Source organism: Anoplopoma fimbria, chromosome 6, assembly GCF_027596085.1.
Source record: "Anoplopoma fimbria isolate UVic2021 breed Golden Eagle Sablefish chromosome 6, Afim_UVic_2022, whole genome shotgun sequence".
Classification (NCBI taxonomy): domain Eukaryota; kingdom Metazoa; phylum Chordata; class Actinopteri; order Perciformes; family Anoplopomatidae; genus Anoplopoma; species Anoplopoma fimbria.
This window is the reverse complement of record NC_072454.1, coordinates 25,376,358-25,390,091: the sequence shown is the minus strand read 5'-3', so window position 1 is coordinate 25,390,091 and position 13,734 is coordinate 25,376,358. Positions and strand designations below refer to the sequence as shown.

Genomic DNA, 13,734 nt, shown 5'->3' with positions numbered 1-13,734 from the left:
CTCCTTTTGACCTGAAACTACTGTAAATGACACAGAATCCAATGTCTCCACAGTACCTGTCATACAGCCCTTTGTTGAAAATGTTTGAGAGACAATAAAAGCTAGAGTTCAATTCTTTTTTTTCAGGCAGCAGGATGTGCAGCCAGTGTTTTTGTTTAGGCAGCCATTTTTAGAAGCCATGAGAGACAAAACAATGTGTACAACGTCATTACAGGGGAATATGGGATGGGTTGACCCTCTCACACAAGCACAGAGCAACAATGTGGACACACACACACTCACACACACACACACACACACACACACACACACACACACACACACACACACACACACACACACACACACACACACACATACATACAACCTTGTACTTACATCTGTTTGAGGACACTCATTGACATAGTGCATTCCCTAACTGTCCCCACTTTTAAAAAATGTCTTCGCTCTGAAGATCTAACAGTTGTACAGCTATCTTTGTCCTCACAAAGATAGCTGTACAAATACATACACACACACACACACACACACACACACACACACACACACACACACACACACACACACACACACACAGACGCAAACATATACACATTTCCTGCACCCTGTACTAGTAGATGTAGAAAATTACTCTCAGAAAAGAAAAAAACAAATCGCCTTCAATTCTGTTAACATGCAATTACGCTGTCAACTGGACATTTGACTAACAAAGTTATCATGAATGTTGTTGGGATTTCAGACAGGAAGACACACAGAAACAAACAGAGATGTGTGCGCACAAGCATATTGTGATACATTTCCTGCTCTGCTCTTTTCCACATTACCTTGTGTGTCCCTATATTTAGCTCAGTCCAGGGAAACCAACCAACACAGGCAGGAAAACTATGTTGGGAAAGAATTGAAGGAAGTCTAGCGGCCATTCAGACAAACAACTCAGACACTGGGATCAGTGGTGGCTTTATACGCAGCAGTAGGCCTACTCTATATGGCTCAGACAAACAAAGCGCTTTGGAATGATAGAGGGCCAACTGAAGAAAGAATAAGGAGTCACCAGACCAGCTATGCTGGTTTCAGTAGCAGCCTTTTGGACCCTGCTGGATTTGGGTTTTGATGTGGATTGAACAGACAAAAGGTGGATCTATATATGAACATGTTTAAAAGGATCTATGTGGTCTGCTGGTAGATCTTCTCTGGTTGGAAGTCTAAGTTGAGGTAAGGTGCATACATGGTTGCGGAAATGTTTGAATGGGAACATTAAAAAACAATTTTGTCATCCATAGTGACAACCTGAATGGTTTTGTAAAAAAAGGACCTAAAGTATATTCTAATGTCAGCTGTAATGTGAATTTGAATGTTTTTTAATTGCACATAGTGCTGGTTTGGATGGACATTGATGTGATGTAAAATCGTTCTGATCTGCCAGATATTTAGTGGGACACTCAGTCATAGTTGTGTGGCTTTGATTGTCTTGTGGTAGTTGACATGGATATGCTGAATTTAGTTTTTGTCCTTGGTACGGTATTTCAAACTGCTACTTGCACTGGACATGGCGGTATGTATTTGTGTGATAGCCGGTAACCATGAATACAATCAATGTCTCCCAAATGAGGAGATAAATAGAGAGAAGTCACATAACTAACCCATGGACATCCAATGAACAGTACACTTATTGTCAAATGTTAGCTTTTCTTTCTGTTTTTACTATGAAACTGATACTACATTGAATCTATAAAAAAACACAAACCGTCATCCTCTACATCATTTGTTTTCGGGTTGGCACAGGTGATTGTTTGTAGTAATCTTTAATTTGAGATATGTGCAAGGATAAAGTTACCGACGTATTAAAGCGTGCAAGTATGAGAGCTGCATGACAAGGCTTTGTCTTTTGTTGGCTCTACGTGCATGTGAGTTAGAAGACAGGAGTCTTTGCTCTCATCTTCAAACTTATTGCTGCAGTTATAGGAATATTTAATTCTGGACAAGTGCCTTTCAGTTTCACTTTGTGTTATTTATTTTAACTTAATACATTATCATAATTAAGGACCAAACATTTTTGTGTGTGTAAGTTGTGGAATAGGGTTACACATTATACACATGGGGAGATCCCCTGAATAAAAAAAATAGATTGAAAGTTATTTTTGAGGATGACAAATGTGTCATTAACTGCCTCTCTAGTGTGTACACAGTGTGTACAGTTCTGGCACCTAGAAGGGCAACAATGCAAGTGGCCTTAGAGAAAGAATCTCATAATGGGTGTTGTCAATGTGCTAAATTGTGGCCAGATTTGTACACTGTCCATTGTGTTTGAAATCCTGGATATCAAATTTTCAGTGGGCTCAGTAATATTTGTCCTTTAAATGTAATGAAGTAGCACGTCATTTGAAGTATAGGACAACCAAGGCTTGAACCTTGGAATAATCGGCCAATTTGGTCCCATCCAGACTTCCTGTGTTTGGAAGGATTTTTTGGAAGCTTGTCTCGTCTTTGTCTCTTTCCTCTACCCTCTGTGTCCTTTTCCCCTCACCTGTACACTATCCTTCTGTACCGATTTTCATCACCAAAATGCAAACATCCACATGCAAAGACTTTATACAGTCTGACTGGTTCTTACACATTAACATTTCTCTATCCCTACAGTATTATATTAGAATGTGGTAAAGCTCAATGTTGATACAATGTGAGTTGATTCAAATTCTAAAGTGAGTACAGATTGTAAAGCCCTCTGAGGCAAATTTGAGTATGATGATTTTGGGCTCTACAAAAAATTTAATTGAATTGAAAAAAAATGAAGTGGAAGGTGGAATAGTGACTGATCTTATCATCAGGAAACTGGTAACCTTCACTGGTAACTGGTCAGTGTGATAGTTAATGTAGCTCCACATACAGAGTTTCCTGTTTGTCTTTATGGTCCCTGATTAGGTTCTCAATTGGACATCAGTATATCAGCTCAGTGGATCAGTGCTCCTTGAAAGGGATGAGTGGACGTAGAATAGAACAAAGTCCTTTGGTAATGGGGTCCAAAAGAAAACTTGAACACTGGCTCTTCTTTATTTACTGGGAGCAAATGGGTGTCTTTGTACATCTTTATCTTTGTAAGACTAAAAAGAAACTGAAGCGTTGGCACTTGGACTCAATAAATAAAGTGAAGCTGTGAGCTCCAGTTTCATTTGGCTTATGCTCAACAAAGTGTCCTCACTCAACAGAATGTCAAGTATCTCTACAAAGGGCATCAAAAGGCTGCAGTGCACCATCATTAATGTGCAAATGAATTTGGATCTCAGAACATCTCCATGTTTAAGGAGGCATCTAGTCGAACTATACTAGTTTGTAAAAGTGATACTTTTTAACACTTTTTCACTGTAAGACAACTTTTTGGAGTATGACTGATTTTTTGCACTGAGTTTGTTCCAAAATGATGTCCTCACATTCTAAAATAAACCCATAGTTACATGCATGCCGCAAGTAACTATGGGTTTATTTTATGTGCATGTTCAAGGATCAAATTGATCTGGCACGTCAGATGTACCTGGCCATTTCTTGCTTCACATTCTGCAAATGCACAACACTTACTCCTTCAATGTCACTTTTTTAGAATACTCAAAGAATATATATTTTCTTTCCATGATTTCAAAATGCCGTAACCAAAGTTTTTCTTTGAATAAATTGAATATTTTGGTTTTATGGTCCACATCTTAACCGTGACGAAAACCTCTAAAAACCCACTTTGAACGCTGCTCAGCAGCAAACAGCAGAAGACACAGTTAGAGACTTACTGGTGGAGCATTACAGCAGCTAAAGAGACCAGTTTACTCTTTATTGGGCTCAACAATCTGTGCTACATACTAGACCACAACACTAACTTGGGAAAAATATTCCATTTCAGTGATTTTTTAGGTTTTAGGTTGATAAAATGTGAAAAGTAAGCCCGAGGCAATATTAAAGGATGAATGAGATTATCGGGGATGAATGGAAATGGTATATAAACACATGCAATATGCATCAGTTTTTTATTGCTGTAATCACATTTTATTAAAAGCTAATGAAGTACTGTTGGTGGATTAATTCAATTCAATTCAATTCAGTTTATTTTGTATAGCCCAGAATCACAAATTACAAATTTGCCTCAGAGGGCTTTACAATCTGTGCACATGCGACATCCTCTGTCCTTACACCCTCACATCCTCTGTCCTTATCATCCTCTGTCCTTACACCCTCACATCCTCTGTCCTTACACCCTCACATCCTCTGTCCTTAGACCCTCACATCCTCTGTCCTTACACCCTCACATCCTCTGTCCTTACACCCTCACATCCTCTGTCCTTCCCTCACATCCACAGGAAAAACTCCCCTAAAAACCCCTTTAACAGGGAGAAAAAAGGAAGAAACCTCTGGGAGAACGACAGAGGAGGGATCCTTCTCCCAGGATGGACAGAATGCAATAGATTAACCACACTATCTAAGCATGCTGTCGAAGCTATGCACTCACTGATGAAATAAGACATATGAGTGGCTGTGAGAACACACACACAAACACACAGTCATAAACTCAGAGGCCATCTGCTTAAGCCGTTGTACCAGCTGTCTGAACCCAAGGTCGATGTAACATCTGTCTCCAGCAGCAGACTACACATGACTCCAACCAGTCTAGTCGGCTCTGAACGTCATATCCATTTCTCTCTGTTCACTGAGTCTGCTAGCATTTGCATCCTTGTGAGAACAACTAAGAATTTTACATTTTCCTTCCATAAGCACCCTGCTTCAACAAGCATGAAGCAGGGTTTTGGTTATAAAAAGGAGTGCAGTCAGTGGTGCACTTTTGAAGGATCCTACAACTATTCATGTAGCTACACTGAAAATAATCCATCTCTGTGATGTATTTTACATTGTTTACATCTGGTTGCTTAAAAAAACACACTTTTGCTTTCTTCTAAAGAAATGAATTTCCTCCATTACATCATTAACTTTTTATCAGCCTAAATATTAAAATATTTTTAATTAAAAGGACAAAATCTCCTTTTATCAGTTTTTATGAAAACAGTTATATGAATGCAGTTAAGTCATATATTAAAGCTACACTGGTCATTGTGTATTGGATTAAACTACTATGTGTGATGTATTGCTAGTAAATGGTAAATGGACTGCACTTGTATAGCGCTGTTCTAGTCTTCTGACCACTTAAAGCGCTTCTACACTACATTTCATCATTTACCCATTCATACACTGATGACAGGGGCTACCATGCAAGGTGCCACCTGCAGACTTCAGGTTTGGGGAACTTACTTATTTACTGCAGGTACAGTTGTGTTTTACTTCGGAACAAACAGCATAGTGTTGTAAGGAACTTACTGTAGGTCTCTATCCTGCAAGATGTGTATGTTGTAAAGTAGTCCTACATGGGGTAAGTTCAGCACAGGTTTAAGTGGAGTGACACTAGTGCACAGGGGTGCTGTTCATTTCGTTATGTACAGGAAGTGGAAAAGGTTTTTTTAACAGTAGATACAGCTAAACGATGTGTGCGCACAAAAAACCTGGGTATGCCTTTTCTCACACATAACCTGGTATTTATAAAGGAAGGATGTGCTCACCTCGTGCACACTTCAGACCAGCGTACTCACATTTATTTAAGATAGCTATATGTTGAGGAGAAAACTGAATACCAATTTCACTGATTTTGTTATTATTGCAGGCTACGCAGAGATATGTAAAATATCAAAGGTGCATTTATACAATAGATTTTAATTGATTTGTGCGGCCATCAGTCTTTTTTAATTACATTTGAGCATAATTTCCCTATTGATGATCATCTAATTGTATCCCTAATATAATCCTTCCCTGCAATGCTTCTTGGACTTTGATGTCAATTACTTTGTATATGCTATGGTATATATACCATATTGTATATATATATATATATATATATATATATATATATATATATATATAATATATATATAAAAATTGGCTGTGATTAGGAGCACACTTCTCACTTTATTTTTACTTTGATCTATAACAATTTGTTCATCCTCCCAAATCATGCAAGTTAGGATTTAGACATTTAGGGATAGTTGGATTAAGGCTAGGGTAAAGTGTAATCAGTGGAAGGTTCTCACAAATGTAATAAACCTGATGTTTGTGTGTGTGTGTGTGTGTGTGTGTGTGTGTGTGTGTGTGTGTGTGTGTGTGTGTGTGTGTGTGTGTGTGTGTGTGTGTGTGTGTGTGTGTGTGTGTGTGTGTGTGTGTGTGTGTGTGTGGATAAGGTCACATGGCAGGACTGCTACTGCTCCAGGCTGCTGTGTTTACCAACACGAGGAGGAGGTCATACTGTAGCGTAGTATAAGCTCCCCCATGGGAGTCTCTCTACTTGACAGCCAGTAGCAGCCTGCAGCATCCAGCAGCAGTTGCAGATATCTCAGTAAAGGGACTGATCTTTCGCCTGGATGGTTACTCTTAAGCTGCTGTTCAGGGGGTAAGTTTTGACTGCTTGGGAAATCCAGATTATGAAGTTTGTGTGATGTTTATAACCGAAAGTTTCTGGAACATTTAGGGGCTGGCTTTTGCCTTTCAAGATGAATGAACAAAATTGGATGGACAGTTTTAGCAAGTAGGTTTTCAGCTAACAGGCTTCATTTGGTGTCGTTAATGCTGTCATTGTTGGGCTGAAGCAGCTGTGTTAAGAAGTACAAGTCAAAGTTGGTCTTGAGTCTCGGTCTTACTTTGTTACACTGGTATTTGCTGAAAATTATTTAATGTGGTGTGGCTTTTAAGAGATGTACTGTGTGTGTATGCAGATTATGTCTTTGCATTTGTATTGTACGTTCTGTCTGAATGTAAGTCCGTGTGTGCACCTAAAATCCCTCTATGTCCATAGACGATGCATAAAACACACAATGACGCATCGGCAAACCAGAGGCAGACACACAGTGACCCATTGTGGAGGCAGAAAGCACAAGTCATGCTAAAGGGCACAGCTGACTGTAACATGCACAGCTGAGCTGTGAAATCAAAAGGAAGAAAAACATAGGAATGTGTCAGTGTGTATATCCCGTAGCAATTTACATATAACACATTAATGTTTTACGCACCGTGAAAGCAGCGTGATGTCCACACTGACAAAGTAAAAGAGAACACTTTGAAAGTTTCAGAATGACTTGTTGTTTGTGAGGCATTTATGCGTCACACTGTCCGTAGCAAGCAGCATGAATTGTCCTTTCTTCAATTTAAAGATCATTGTAGTCATTTTACTTTTATTAATACAATTGCTTCATATTTGGTGTATGCTTTGACTTTAACAGTGACATTTAAATCCCACTCACTCCAGAGAGCTCTTATGTCCACAAAAAGTTCAACACCAAGCAGTTGAGATTGAGTCAAGATCAAGACCAACAAATGAGTCCTTTCCTAAGTACAAGCTTCAACAACCAGTCAGCTATTAATGCAAGAAATTTCATTAGATTTGAAATTGTGAAAGAAACAGGCAAGCACTGCTGTATTGACTGGCTAGGGGCTTTCTGTGAGGAGTGTCTATGTGGGTTTCCTCTTGGGGCTATGGTTTTCTCCCACACACGTAAGACATGCAGGTTTGAAGACTTTTCATTTCCAGTAGGTGTGAATGTGTGATATTACTCTTAAAACCGGGATTTGATTCTAAATGCTGAACATGAAATTTATGTATCATACTGTGATTTTTATTATTATTTTTATTTCAGATGCTATTTTTTCACATACATAAAATTGTAATGTGATATTTTTAGAAAGTATCCTCTCGGGAGAATATACTTCAAAAACAGATGTAATGGAAATCAAGTTTGAGTGACCTTGACTATGACGATGGGAAATTTTGGCCCAGCTGTGCTTTAATAATGGACAGTGGATTACCGAAATCATTGGAATCACCCTCTTCTCGCAAATGTCATGTCAATCTAACCAGTTATGATATAATAACAAAAAGCCATTGGCCAAATTATTTGCTTTTACCCATATTTTAAACTATCTGTTACCAATTTTTCTATGTTATTTTAATATTTGTTCTTAAAGTAGCATATCACACTGGTGTGGATCTGTAAATAGAATGGTGAAAGATTTGGCACAGATGATTTTGACAAGTGCTTGAATGTCTCAACAACTTCTGTTGTTGTGCAATGGATAATACACACACAACCTCTCCCCGCTTGTGACCCTGCAAGATAAGCAAGTATAAATAATGGACAGATGGAAAATCTATTTTGAGCTGTCTCTATGCTCCTGAAAACAGATTCCAAAAGTTTGCCATACTCACAACTGTTATTGCTTAATGGTTAATGAATAAACAAGGATTTAGGACCCTCACAAGCACCTAGCAAGGCCAGTCATTAAGAATACGTTTTTAAAAAATATAAAACTAGTCACTTTGTGTTTCAAACGCATAAAGCTTAGTTTATACTCGCTGTAGTGAAGCGAGAATTTTTGTAACTTGGAGTGTGCATGATCACGTGACTGTAACAAATAGTTCACTAATAAACTCACTATATATTATCACAAATTTGCCTCAGGGCATTTAATCTGTTCTATCTTTTCAAACCTTCTTCGCATATGGAAAACTCCTTTCCAAATCCCTGTAACAGGGTAAAATGAAAGAAACCTAAGGAAAAATAAACGTAGGAGCTCTATGAGCAATTTTAGTATCTTTGAGCTCATTGTTTTGGTTTAATGACCCGCATGGACCTTGTTTCCATGTCGAATTTTTAAGTTGCAGGTCATGTTATCTGCCCAGAGAATTCACCAGTGTTTTGTTGCTGCTGTTTACGTTCCTTCTGGTGCAAATTTAAAAAACGCACTATTGGAATGAACTGCTGTTTTATTTGTTGTACTTGTGTAGCATAAAGGGACCACAACTACATTTTGTTGTGCAACCATGTGTTGTACAATGACAATAAATTGGTTCACTGTCACTGCTCTCATCAACCTTGTTTCCAATGGCAGCAGGCTGCTGTGAAAAAAGCTCTGATAAACCTGCTGTAGACAACCTGTCCTGCATCAAGCAGCAGAAAGACACAGTTGGAGACTAACTGGTGGACATAGTGGAGCATTTAGCAGCTTTTGCACCAGATATTTCGCTCAAGAGTTGGTGGCGATCATATAGAGCCAACAGGACGGTGAATATGCCTTACTTGATCAGGTGTCCAGAAGCACAACTCCAAATGAGTGATAATGTTGCTCTATATGTATTGTAAAAATTGTCAGCAACTGTATGCTCACATGATTGCCATAAATGTCTTTAAATAGGTCCTTTAGCTAACAAGGTTAAAATCATTCACCTAGTGAGACTTTTTCAAACACATGGTACCTTTCATATTGGGCTACAAGACTGCGCCAAAAACACAGTGTCAAATTGCAGCTTGACTGCAGACGAAATTCTTGCCACAGGACTTCGCTGGCCGGCAAAAGTCAAACTATGTCGGTACTCTTTGTTTGGCCACACTTGGATGATGATTTAAATGAACAAAGCTCGCTGAGCTCGGAGCTGCCCCCACAGCTTGCCATAGATATTGCACTTCGACACTTCTCTGGTGTTAAGTGGTTTTCATCGTTTCTAAAGTGGGGTATCTTTGGCTTCTCTTACAATTGTTTATAATTATTGAAGATGTATTTAGTTATCAGTTAGGTTATTGACATCTATGGGTATCAGTGATCATAGCAAAGACATTTATGCAACAATGCAGCATTGATGCTATGTATCTATGAATATTTTCCATCAGCAGCATAATCCATTGGTAGTTATCTACACTTATTACTGCAGCAAGCCTCTCTGGGGATGCTGATTGAAAGGACACACGTCTGCATCCTTGACTGAGAGAGGCCGAATATCAAGTTACTCCATCGCATTCACATGTATAAATATGTTAGAACCATTCATAAGTCAAAGGCTACTACAGTGCTCTTAGTATTACTTATGAATATGATATTTTGGGTGACGATAGCACTTAAATCACACAGGAGGAATAACCACATCTAAGCATTGTCCCTTTTAAGATCGTATCCATTTATAGTCAAGGAACAATGTCTTCATTTATTTAACTATGTACACACAGAGACAAACACACAGACACACTGATTGCTGATGTTGACACAGAATAAATTGGATTTCGGCCAGCGACGTATGTTTTGCCACACCAAGTTGATGGCAGCTGATTACATACTAAACTACTAACAAGGTTCAAACCCCCAGAGTCCCCAGCTCCCCAGCCCCCACAATGTACTGCTAATCCTCATGCAGCTACCTGAATACTGTGGTTGGCTGCTGATCCTACGATACAGATATTCCAAGCAGCACAGCCCCTCATCAAACCAAGACTTTTAAACTTCTTATGGAGACTATGGCCTAGATTTAATCCTGTTCAGGCAAAGAGTAATTTAAGAACAGTATTATATTTTCAGAAGCGTTGTGTGCAACATGTTGCATTTTAAGAAACAAACCACCACTTAGGAGCAGAGAGGCGCTGGTACTTTTCTTGGTTAGTACTCAGGTAGTCAGGATTAATTCACACATTTACTTAAATCTTTAACTTTTTAGATCAAATCTTGCATCTGCACATCATTGTCATTAGTATTAAAAAAATTAAACTGTAAAACTGTTTTTCAGGATTAAGAAATACAGAGGTCTAAAAATTGGGCTTACTAGGGGTTTCTACAGCATGCCACCTGAAAATGTTTTGATTTGACCCTGATCTGAATATGGCCATTTTAAGATATTTCGGGCGTGAAAAATTACGTTTCTCCATGAAAAACTTTGAAGCTCACATTCGCAGAGTACGTTATCACATCGTTACTAGAGTTAGCATTTCTATGCTTTGCAAGCTATTGTGAGTGTATCTGCATGCTGCTTTTACAGTGAATGAAGCTATACCTGACTTCACAGGGGCGGCTGTGGCTCAGTGGAGAGCAGGGTCGTTCTCCAATCAGAGGATCAGCAGTTCGATCCCTGGCTCCGGCAGTCCATGTCGATGTGTCCTTGGGCAAGACACTTAACCCTGAGTTGCTCCCGAAGGCTGTGCCATCGGTGTGTGAATGATTAGAGAGATCCTGATGGACAGGTGGCACCTTGCATGGTAGCCCCTGTCATCAGTGTATGAATGGGAATGAAAGGGTGAATGATTAGTAATGTAAAAGCGCTTTGAGTGGTCGGAAGACTAGAAAAGCGCTAATACAAGTACAGTCCATTTACCATTTACAGGAACAGTGTTGGTCCTTTCTTTGATCGTCTTCTGTCTCGATCGCCAGGTGATGTGGTGGTTCACTTTTACACAATGATTCGTAGGCTTTAGCTTCTATCTTTATCTTTTTAACTTTTTTTTCCTGTTTTACATCCTGGATATATCCTTTACATATATTGTAGACCCTTGTCTGCTTCTCTTTGAAATAGCTTTTCTAATTCAGGGAGTGCTGTTGGTGACAGTGAGGGCTCCATGGTAGATCTGACAGCTTGACCGTTTGGATGTGAGGGTGCTGGGCTTAGTGAAGGTTCAATAATGGCTTAACAGTGACAATAACTCTCCAGTTAGAGACTGCAAACCGATACCTGCCTTTATATGACTGTAAAGAGAGGCACCAGTGTAAAGGAAAGGCCATCAATATAGTGGCCTTCTACTTACTGTCATGACAGAAAGAGCTTCATTCTGGTCAGCTGGCATAAATGCCATAACTGCTGGTTGAAAAATCAGCAAAAGTTTTAGAATAAAGTTGTTGGTGGACAACAATTAACAAAATTACACATATTACCAAACTAATTCATGTTTCTGTTCATGCAGCTACAGCAGCATCACTGTATGAAAAAAAGTCTGAAAAAGTTTTCAGACTTTAACGGTCAAATAACAGCAAATAACCTTTCAACAAAATTCCATGTTACAAACTGTTGAAATATATTCTAGTTTTCAGGCAAAAATAAATGACATTATACGTGACAGTATATTATTGTTAAAAAATGTTTATTAAACCGTGCGATAACAGACATGCATTTACAGGTACTTTGTAGGTAAATCTCCTTAAATTTAGGGAGTTATTTTATGAAACAACCCAGTCTATCTACAGTAATGTACCATTCAAATATTTAATGTGCAATAACCAAGAAATAAGGTATGAAAATGCTAAAAGTACAGAAAACCAAAGACAAATGTCTGCACTTTTTCAATATTAATCTGTCAATTTAAAGAATTACTTTATGAAACTGCCTAGTCTACCTACAGTGATTTCCTGTAAGATTGTGGTTTTACCAAGTAAAAAAACTAAGACACAATGTATAAAAGCAGAATATGAACTTGTGAGTCATTTTATAGAATTGTAATGTTGAGAAATTTGATTTTGATATTAAAGTAGCCATTGACCAAAAAAGCTTAAGCTCTGAACTTTGATCCATGAGACAAAGGCATATATGGTAAAACCAAGTATTAACTACATTTTAATTTGTTATAATGATAACAATGATAATGTACTTGGCAAAATGTAGTTGAAAAACCCCCCAGCTCTGTCAGTCCTCTAGTTTGGTTTTAAGCGAAATGTGAAAATATGTTTTTTTGCTGTCTTTGAGAGTTCCTACTCTTTTTGATACCAATTTTATAAACCCCTTTCAACAAAAAGAAAATTACGTTACACATAACAATATAAATCTTTTGTTTTGTTTTTCAGCCACTTGGCATTTCCACATATTCAAAGCAGTTTCATAACGCAAAACTTATTTACTACAATGTGGTTTAACTCTTGTCTGGTCCACATTGCATCTGCTGCATAGTATGGTAGTCAAGTCTCTGAGTACTTAATGAATAAAACGGAGAAATAAATAGCATAATGCAGCACATTCGGAAATGAAATGCTTGCCAGCAAAACCAAACGCAACTGTACAAATAAATAGAGCTCTTCAGCTGTTTAGAAAAAAAGTGGATGTGGGTATTTTGGTTGCAAATAATTAAAGTTGTCCAGAAGGTTGTCTAGCAGCAACTGCAGCTCTTCTACAGCTCTTCTCCAAGGCAAAATCAGCTCACCCTCATCAGAAGACCACATCTGGAGAATATCACATATGCAAGTGACTTAAGGATAGCGTGTGCAGATAGAGGGTAGCTGTCTTTCACAGGTTTGCACCACAGCTACAACCAACTGAGCACACTTCTTTAACCTAAATAGCAAATAATGGTTTTACAGTATATAATAGATTTCTATGTGTGTATGGTTCAGTTGTCTTTGAATATATTGAGATAATTTATGTGTAGAATGTAGTCTTATGTAGACTAATCTTGCCTCTGGCTGCAGCAGGCAGTGAAAACGCTCTGACAAACCCACTGTATGCAAATTGCCCACCACCAAACGGCAGACAGACAAATGGGTGAACATAATGAGCATTTAGCTGCATAAGACCCTAAAAAGGTGGAGAACAAACAGAGCTCAAAGGAGTTAGTGGCATTTGGACTTTTCTCAGTTGTTGGAAACGTGACTTAAAATGAATGCTAATGTTGCTCCATGACTACTGGAATTTTAAGTAGACAACTGAAAAAGAAAATGTGATGCTGCTCTAAACTCAAATGGTGGCATGATCAGGAGAGATAATTACAAATATGTATTCTACATGACTTGGACATGGACCCCTTGTTGGTCAGGCAAGAAGGGCCCATTGGCTTTGGGATTTTTAGCACTGATTATTATGGGTAGTTTCGAGAAACAATATAAAAAATGTCAACTCATGCATGTAGACCTTCATTCATTCATCATTGT

General features: G+C 38.4%; 1 protein-coding gene across 5 annotated transcripts in view; it reads left to right on the top strand.

Moving 5' to 3' along the window:
- rasgrp3 (RAS guanyl releasing protein 3 (calcium and DAG-regulated)) overlaps positions 1-13,734 on the top strand; it is a 41,168-nt gene that overhangs the window by 3,474 nt on the left and 23,960 nt on the right. For 3 of the 5 annotated variants that reach the window (XM_054600192.1, XM_054600191.1, XM_054600188.1), the window contains exon 1: positions 949-1,212. The exons of 1 other annotated variant lie outside the window; for it this stretch is intronic. The gene's annotated coding sequence lies outside the window, so the exon portion shown is untranslated. Of the gene's footprint in view, positions 1-948; positions 1,213-6,288; positions 6,467-13,734 lie in introns of those variants that run through there. One more of the 5 variants, XM_054600189.1, reaches the window with a different exon arrangement.